Below are 10,191 nucleotides of genomic sequence, written 5' to 3'. Positions count from 1 at the left end.
TCTGCCCAGCTCCGCCCCGCCTCCAGCTCCTGCACCTGCCGCCCCCTCGCACTCCCCGCCACTGCGGTTGCAGTTCCGGCCCTTCCCTCTCCTTGCAGGCCAGCCCAGCAGGCAGCCCCGGTTCCTGACTGCCCGGCTGTGCCCCTTGTGGGCGGCCTGAACCACCTCGAGCAGGACAATTGCCAAACCCACCCAGGGCGGTAGCCCGGAGCTAGGGCTCGGGAGGAGTAGCCCGCAGTGAGTTGTCCCGTGGCAACCGGTTGCGACCCAGCCACCGAGGACTTTCTTTGGTGCCAGGTCGGCGGCGGGTATTCTCGTTGGCATGCTTGTATGCCCCCGTGGGGGTATCGATCCCTTTGTTCTGCTGTAAAATTCTTGGAGCCAAAGGGCTTTTGGGAAAACCTAGCGCATAGGGCAAGATGTTGCAGACCTGGGGCATAGAGTACCCCTTCCCGCCCTTTATCCGCTTGTTGCTGGAAAGCCAAACTCTTGGTTTCATCCCCCTGTTATGAGCCCCCGAGCAGCTTTATACATCCCTCCGAGGGCAGTGACACAGCAGAAAACGCCGGGCTGCTTCTGCTTCCCCTGCAGAGAAGCCCCATCCCCAGGGGCCATCATGGCCCATCTTGATGTCCCAGCCCCATATCAGAGAATACCCCAGTACCAGGATGCTTGTCCTTGTCCTGGTCACCCTTCTGTCGCCAAGGTCAACCTCGCTGGCATAAAGACAAGCCCGAACTGATTAAGAATGAGCATTTTTCTAATCTTCCAGGCTCGCCTGCAGGACCTGTGCAAACCTGAACATTCCTGAAATTCGGGGGGGAAGCGACCACCTATCCACCAAGCCCCAGTGGGGGAAGCTGCAGGGCTCTGTCAAAGGCAACAGAGAGAGAGAACAGCTTAGTGAGAGAGGAAGCCACCTCTTGTTTAGCCCCTGTCATGTTTATGTTGGAAAAACCCCAGCTTAGTAGTATGAGAGCTGCAGGAAGAGGCTGCACCTGCGGATATGAGGCCCCTGGTCCCCTTCGGGCAGAAGTTACCTTATCAAGGAGTTTCCAGAAGGACAGGTTGCTGGGAAGGGTATGTGTTGTTGAGTGCCCATTACTGTAAGAGGAAGGAAAACCTGTGAGCAGAATCAGCAAAAAGAGATGAGTGGGGGAAGGGTAGAATGGGAAGGGATGAGGCGGTTCAGGGGAGGCCGTTCTGCCCTTACTTGTGCCCATTCCGTTCCTGTACCTCACCCTTGATTCCCAACCACCCTTCCAGAAGAAGCATATGGTAAGACAAAATATGTAAAGAGAGTCTCCAGTGACAGATTTTCTTTTTTCCTAAAAAAGTGTCCTACCTTAGCTCTTCAGAGGTGTAGCAAACACCTGGTAGACTGAGGGCTTGGTCTCTAGTCTTTGATTTACTGTCTTCCTCTGAGGAATATCTTCCCCTCTCAAATTTTAGGTCCCTAGCTCTACTCATTCCCCCTTCCCTGCATGGAAACTCTTCACAGGTTCTGATAAAGTCCTGAGGGTCACATCTGCATAGCCAATGCAGCAACTCATCCTAAGCCAGCCTCCTCCAGGCTTCCTGAAAACCTCCGAGTTTCCACCTAGACCTGGGATTGCTGCTGGAGAACATGATCTCAGTCCTATAGGAACCAGATTTATCTCAGTAGCTCATCTCAGACTCCACTTGCCCAGCCACTCTAGACCATCTGGAATTGTACCACCCATCTAACCACTTCACCACACAGAACAAGCTGGTAAAGACCTACATTCACATTCCCAGCTTCAGAACACGCATGCTAGCTGGGTGACCTTGGGCAAGTCACTTGTTCTCTCCAGGGCTGTTCCCTCAGTCATAAAATTGAAGTGATACATTATTGCGAGGATAAAAGGAGAGATATGGGAAAGTGTTAAGCACAGTGCCTAGTGCATAGCAAGAGCTACTAAGTAGCTAGCTTAATTATAATCAGCTGTTTCCATTTGACCTTAGCTAACCTTGGGGCTGTTGCTATGACTTTGTCACCTTCCCACTATGACACCCACCCCCTACCAGGACTCTGAGTTCCCATCAGGCCCTAGAAGGTCACCCTGATGCATTCCCCACCCTCTCTGCCACCTTTCCCCTTGCTTTCCAGTGCGCTTCCTGTTCTGTGACCTCCTCCAACTCAAGTAATGAATAACTCAAGCACGTTGTGTCCCTTTGGGCTGTGCTGAGCTGGGCTTTTGTTCCAAGGCCCCTTCTGTGAAGGGTGCTGTAGCAGCAGGTTGAAAGTGGAACATGTGTGGTTCTCCAAAGGGAGGGGTACCCGGGCAGGTGGAGTGTGTGGCTGGGCGTGGAAGAGGGTGTGGACCATGGGGAACTAAGACAACTTTTCAGTCAATGCCTGTGGAAATCCAGTGCTTCTCTGCAGAAAGGAGAAAGAAAGTATTCAGTTCAGTTTAAAGGCTCAGGAGGAAGAGAACAATTTCTAATCCCTTTTTTCAGTGCAGTCTGGGGAAGAGGGATGGTTCTGGAGTCCTGTGATTGGTTCTGCCCAAGGTAGTGCTCTGTGTGTGGGTGGATGAGGGGAGGCAGAGAGCAGGAATGGCAGGAGAGTGGTGAGAGACCTCCGTCCCAGGGAGGATGACAAGTTCTAACTCAGGAAATGACTAGATGCTGTTGCGATTGAGGAAAAATCCACACTGGAGGCAGACAGGCTGGCAGGTAAAAGCAGGACAGGGCAGTCCTGTTTGTAGCAAGGTGGCCAGTCAGAAGCTGGGCTGGGAGAAGAGGCAGGACACATCAACCCCTAGCAGTAAGATCCTTCTGTTCAAGATCAGAGAAGCTAAAGTGAGGGTTCCTGCAAAAGAGAGGGTACAACTTGGCAGGCTGCAAGAGGTCGAACCAGATTTGAAAAACAGACCTTCCCCTCTTTGCCCCTCCCCAAATATTGGCTCTCTGAATCTCTCTGCCAAACACAGTGCAGACTCTCTGCAGAGGGCTCCGCAGGGCTGAGCTGCCAATCCCACCTTCACACACGTGCTCACTCACAGTGGGGTTCTGTTCGGCCAGCCCTAGAGTATTTTAAGTACAGCGTGGAGGGGATGAGGGTATGTGTTGCATGGTGACTCATCCTGGCAGCAGAAACTATGTTCAGTGCAGAGAAAAATGGCTCAATGGCAGGCTCTGTTTGCAGTGGAATGCACAGCTCTGCAATGGAAGACAAAGAGGGCTGGGAGAGGGCGAGCACTGGGAAATGCTGTGGGACTTGCCACCTTGGCCAGGACATGCGTAGATGCCTGGGTTGCACCTAGCATGGGGCTGGCCTGAGAGCCTTACCCATCCGTCACAGAAGGATGATGGATTTTTCAAGGGCTTCATTCTGTGCTCCACAATGGTCCTGGCCTGTTTGACAGAAAACCAAATCATTCTGCAAAATGGTTCTGGTTTCTAACAATAATTTACCACTGCTTCAGTTTAGACCCTATCCCTTTGCTTCTTTCATTTGAAGGCATTCTGTTCTGGCACTTTCCTGTTTTACTGGCTCTGGAACCAAATCCTTGTCTTGTGTGAGGATGTAGTATGGAAATATCAAAAAAGCCCTTTTTTTTTTTTTTTTTTGCTGGGGATGTTAGTAAGCGGACCATTCCTGTCATCGGTGGGAGTGGTAGGTTACCTGCTCATCACCTTGGTTCCCAGGCCTTGACTAGCAGACTCCCAGAAGTTGTTTTCTGCTATGCTGTTTCCTGTTTCCTAAGAGGAAGTCCAGAAAGCATCCCTGATATAGTGAGAATACTGGGATTTCTCTCCACCTGCCATGTCCTTTGCCAAATTATTAAATGTGGATAGTTGAGGTAACCAAGGCAGTCACAGAAAAGAAGACACACAGAGAATGAGTTTTGTTTGGTTTGTTCTAGCAGGACCGCAGAGGTGTCTGGTCTTTGCAATAATCTAAACTTACTTGCATGATTGGTAGGTGATAGGCCTGAAGGCCCATAGATAATTGGTGCTAAACCATTGTTAGAGCTTTCAGACTTAGCTTGCCTTCTTTTTTGTACTCCCCCAGTGGGGGGTAAATTGGTTGAATTTGGTTTTTTTCCTTGGAAATTTGGCACCAACCAGCACCTCCTGTAAGCTTTAAAAAGTGAAGTTCCTTTCCAGAATTTTCCATCTGCTTAAAAGGCAATGAGCAGACACCTTTCTCAGAGGCTAATCTCAGTAAGAGGAAGTCCCACGACATCATTCCCCTGGCAGAGGCATGGTCTCAACAGCCCCAGAGACAAATGTAGATGAGAGAGGATCTGAGGTATTTCATGACTCCTCTCTTGCTGGACCACTTGGAGTCTTCTAGAGATAAAGAGGAATGTCTGTTTTATGGTCTGCTTGATATTCAGCTTCTTTCAGCAGCTTTTGTTGAGAGCCTAGAGGTAGTATGTAGTCATTGTAGATAAACTCATTATGTATTAACACTGAAGATAATATCAGATATCCTCTAGTACAAACTCCCCCATCCTGGGACAAGGTAGCTGGTCAGTTGGCCTCTCGTTGAACACCTCCAGAGACTATATACTCCCTATCTTGCAGCTCTCTTTCCGTTATTGGGAAACTCTGGGCTAAATGTTAGCTCCTTATAACTTCTGTCAAATCCTAGTTCTTGCCTTTAGAGGAACAAAATGCAACCCTGGTGTATCTTCCACGTGGCAGCTCTACATATATTAGAAATATCCTTTGTCTCCTTAATTTTTACTTTTCTGAGTAAAAAATCTCCTATTTCTTCAGTACTTGTATGAGAAACTTTCCAACCCTCTCACTGTACTTGTTGCCTTCATCTGCATGATTTCTCATTTGCTCATGTCCTCTTTAAAGCAGGTACACTGGTTATGAGGAGATCAGAGTTCAGTGGAGCTAATGTTTGTGTATGATCTGTACATTATCATCTTGCCAACTACTGTTATCACAAAGGTATGCCTTTATGGCTTTTTTGAGCCAACGCCTCTCTAACACTGATGCCAGATAAGTGTTTTAGAAAAATCTCTTGTACTTGCAAAAAACAGAGATATCCCCTCCCTCAAAATCTAACACAAGTGAAACAGATACCTATGAAGCAGTAACAGCAGGTGCCATCCATCCTTGATCTCCAGGGCAAGGTACTGTAAACGCTGTCCTCACAAGGACTGTCCTGGGATGGTGGGGGGCCAGGGTCCAGAGAGCTTGGTTCTGGCCATTCTAACATTTACCCCATGAAATGATTCAACTCTAAATGCTACTGCTTCCTTTTAACCAACCCCGACTTTCTCTGCTTCTTCAGCTCTCCCAGTGCCCGACTTTGTCTTCCATGCAGGTCAATTGGCAGAGGTTCTTATGGCCCTGCCTTTCTCATGATCCTGCAACTGCAGTTCCCATGGCCAAATGGCAAAGCTTACCTTGCTTCTAGTCTGAATTCCAGGCAAAGGAAATCGGATTGGCACAGTTCACATTTTCCAGCCAGGTCACATGTTGCTGGGAAACCTAAGCCTGGACTGCCTTGGTGTAGGGTCCTCCCTGCAATGTGGTCAAGATACAGAGGAGGGAGTCATGCAGGATTAAATGGCTGCTTAGCTGTTGCCTGTTGCAAGGCAGACAGGCACTTTCAGATAAGCAGGCTGACAGGTAGGCAAACAAACACAAAGAATAAAGAACCTTTTATACCCCATAAAATATACCAACTTTTCTTCTTTCTGGGGTGCTGTACCTTTCCACATCTTTCTAGAAATATTGTGTTTAGTTTGTGGGATCAAAACAAAGGGAAGAAACGAAAAAAGACCCTTTTGCATTTATTTTACTTTTGGAAGGACTGGGAAGCAGGAAAATGTAAAATAATTTGCATAAACTAGCTTACAACTTAATGTATACTCATCTCTGTACTGAGTAATGAGGAGGTTTTATGATCTGAAGGAGCAAATTCTCTAGGCAAACTGACTGTTTGCAGTGTCTGTATTCTGGCTAGCTAACAGCATGTTTTTTGATGAATAAATGATAACATTCAGTCTTTCATATCTATCATGCACATGACATTGCACCCAATCATCCCAGCAGAAGGCACACTCCTTTTACTAAGATGTTACTTAAATGCATCCTGCGTACCTGATGGGCCTCCTGTCCAGCTACATAGCATAACACTTCCCACTGGGGAACTTAACTTCTTGGTTCTAAAAGTCATTACTATACCTTTCCTTACAGTGGTACCACCAAGGACACTGCCCATATAAATAAGTGGAATAATGAAAAGACCAGTATGATTGAGCCCTGGCTTCTCTAAGAGTTCTTGTTCCATTTAAACCTTCTGTCATCATCTTAGAAGCCACACCGATAACTGCATTTATCAGATACCCACTGGAAGCCAGACACTACACCAGGCATTTGATGTGGATTACCTTCCCTCCTCCCCTGTTTTCTGCTTTATATTACCTTTCTTACAACTTAATGAGATAGGTGCTATTAGTATCTTCATTTTACAAACGAAGCAGCCAAGTCTTTTATAGACGAAAGCTAGCAAGAAGGGAGGCCACCTTCAAACCCAGGCAGTCTAGCTCCAGAGACCAGGCTCAGATCCACTAGATATAACTGCCACTTCAGGAGGAACATGAATACCCATAGAAAGTGCAAGCATAGCTTATGGCACCAAATAGGTGCTGTCATGTAAAGGCTGGTTTATTTTTTATGTTAAAAATCTCTCCAAGATCATGTAAATCTTCGTGGAGGTCACAATTTAAAGAAGCATTTTTTGGATTCATGCACTCATCCATCAATCATTCATCAATTGCCTACTGTGTGTATGGTATTATATTAGAAACTGTGGGAATAACAAAGGATATGACATCTGAGATATGGTCTGGACATTTTAGCAGCAAACACAGCAAACATTCTGGTTGGGGAGCAAAATACGGAGAAATGAGTAAGCAACAATGCAAGGTGCTAAATGATTGTGTTTCACAACGAAAACCACAAACAAGAGATACAATGGGAATTTAGAGAAGAGATACCCTTTGTGCAAGAGGTGAATCCCATACAGAAATATTGACGGTGCCTGAGATAATACCAGACAGGAAGGAACATTTGTTTGCTAATTCATTGAATATTGATGCTGGTCACTGGAGAGTCAAGACAGTCAAGCAGTTTATTCTCTCATGTGGGGACAGCCTGAGATTTGTCCAGGGTGCTAGGAGAGCACACAGGACTTATCTCCTCCTGAGAGTTGGGATGACTTCCGAAAGATGGGGACATTTGGACAAGGAAGAGTTAGCCTGTGTGAAGAAGTGAGAGGAAAGGCATGGGCAGAGGGGAAGCACGTGCAAATGCACAGAAACACAGGATACATTTCATTAGGATAGAATGAGGGAAGTCCTTTGATTGGGACAAAGAGAGTTTGTTTTTGCTGTTGTTTTGTTGTTTTTGAGACAGGCTCTTTATTGCATAGGCTGGAGTATAGTAGTGTGATCATGGCTCACTACAGCCTCAACCTCCTGGGCTCAAGTGATTCTCCCAGCTCAGCCCCTACAGTGGCTGGGACCACAGGCACACGCCACCACACCCGGCCAATTTTTTTATTTTTTGTGGAGATGAGGTCTCACTATTTTCCCCAGGCTGGTCTCAAATTCCTGGGCTCAAGTGATCCTCACACCTCAGCCTCCCAAAGTGGCAGGATTGTAGGTGTGCACCGCTGCACCAGGCCTAGCTTTTTTTTTTTTAACAGGGAAAAGATAAGACTTATAAGTGCAGGGTCAAGACTGCCCTTTGTTTTTTCCTTCCTTCCTTTTCTTTTTTAAATTTTTACCTGGGAGCATAGATCAAGTTGCCCTGAGTATACACTCTCTGGACTGACCTTTCTTTTTTCTTTCTTTCTTTCTTTTTTTAATTATACTTAAGTTCCGGGATACATATGCAGAACATGTAGGTTTGTTACATAGGTATACATGTGCCATGGTGGTTTGCTGCACTCATCAACCCATCATCTTCATTAGGCATTTTTCCTAATTCTGTCCCTCCCCTTGCCCCCCACCCCTGGACAGACCCCAGTGTGTGTGATGTTCCCCTCCCTGTGTCCATGTGTTCTCATTGTTCAACTCCTACTTATGAGTGAGAACATGCGGTGTTTGGTTTTCTGTTCCTGTGTTAGTTTGCTGAAAATGATGGTTTCCAGCTCCATCCTTGTCCCTGCAAAGGACATGAACTCATTCTTTTTTTATGGCTGCATAGTATTCCATGGTGTATATGAGCCAAATTTTCTTTATTCATAGACGGGCCTTTCTAAAAGAAGAACTGGAGTGAAGCAGATCCAAGTTCATCAGGGAACTGTGACTTCATGCCCATCACTCCCCCATTCATAAGGGGTAGGAAGGAAAGATACAAGTTCCTCTAGCGTAGGAAATCAGGTTCCCTCCTCACTATTTCTCCACTGCTGCCCTCCTGGGTTGAAGTGGGTGATGCTCGGCTCTGTGCCGCAATGGCCAGTGGGAAAAGTCAAACGTAACTGTAAAACAACATTGTCCTAAAAGACAGCAATCTTCCTCCCTTTGCTTCTCCCATGACTTCTGCATAATATTTGCTTAAGGAAACTTGGACATGCTCAGTAAATGGCTTTTCACCTCCAGGACAATATTTCAAATGAAATTAGAATTAGACTCAAGGAAACAAGGCAGTGGTCTCATAGGATATTTGAAACATATCAAGACTCCCATTTTCTTAGCTTTCATACATATCTAGATGTGAAACGGAAGTGTTGTTACTTGGAGGTAACAACAGTGTTGTTCTCACCTCCAAAACACAGGGCTTCCCCTCAGTCCTCACAAGGGCCTACTCTTCCTACCCCTTATGGGGAAAAAAGTGCAGTTACTTGGAAATGATTATTCTCGCCTCCAGGACACAGAATACAGGTATTGTTCTCAGCACCAAACACAGCCTCTTTTTCTGCCATGGGTGGAAGAAAAGATGCTTCTATCACATCCTCCAATTTGAAACTGAGCACTTTACTCCTCAATGTCACCTTGTACAATTTTTTGTTGCTGCTGTTCTGTGAACCTCCCAGCACTATAATTTAACTGTGAGTTAATTAAATATCTTTTGGGAGTGTACTTGCAAAGCTAAACTTTATGTATGTTATCGACCTATAGAAAAATGTGTTGCAAATTCCAAACAGGTAATATATGGATTTTCAAAACATAACCTGTTGGTGAGATGCAAACTCTTTATCCTAATAATAATTTCCCTTCATTGGCAGGTCGGCACAGGGGTTGGGTGAAACTGAGCATACCAAGTCTTAGAAACGATCAGATTTGTATGAGAATTTAGAGGCGATTTTTCATATGAGAAAGTGGAAACTCAGAATGGACAAATGGCTAGTGAACTTGGGGCAGGGCTGGTCTCTGACTGAGGCCCCATTCTTCCAGTCCACGTTCAGTTTCCGTCTCGTGATTCTGCTTGGGTTAAACCGAAGCAGCAGCCACACGTGAAGATGGAGAATATCATTGCCTACATTTGAGGAACTCTAAGAAAAAACTTCACTGTGATCCTCCATCAAAAAAGAAAAAGAGAAAAAAAAATCCCCACGATAGCTTTATCAGTTAGGGTTAGGTTTGACTGTAACAGAAACCCAAAATAACAGCAACTTCAACATCATGGGATTCTACTTCCCTCTGACTTACAAGTCCAGAGGTAGGTAGCCCAGGACTGGGATGATGGTTTTATTCCAGTAAGTCCTCAGGGAGTCAGGCCCCTTCCAGCTCATCTTTTTATATCCCTTCTACATGGTCCTTGCATTCATGGACACCAGTCATCACATCCAGGGTGGAGGAGGGGAAAAACAGAAGTGCCAACCACGCTTCATGGAAATATCCATCCTAGATGTCCTACATTTCTGCTCCTATCTCATTGGTCAGAACTTGGTCTCAGGACAACACTTAGCCATATGGGATGCTCGGAAATACAGTCTTTACTCAGGGTGCTTGTCCCCTGTTAAAAATTAGAGGTTCTGTCTCTGCCTCTGCTACAGTGATGCAGAGCAACTTGACACACATTGATGTGCTCTTTTGTGTTAGTGTTGTCAAAGCCTTTTTCAAAAACGAATCCTGGGAGGGGGCCCATTGTTCATATTTTATTCTCCAATGAGAAGATCAAATCTCTTTCTTTTGTGGTAAGAAAGACAAGCCATTCGAAGAGCAAACCATTAGAAGAGTTCAG

This window comes from Mandrillus leucophaeus, unplaced genomic scaffold (assembly GCF_000951045.1).
Source record: "Mandrillus leucophaeus isolate KB7577 unplaced genomic scaffold, Mleu.le_1.0 Scaffold207, whole genome shotgun sequence".
Classification (NCBI taxonomy): Eukaryota; Metazoa; Chordata; class Mammalia; order Primates; family Cercopithecidae; genus Mandrillus; species Mandrillus leucophaeus.
This window is presented reverse-complemented; position numbering follows the sequence as displayed.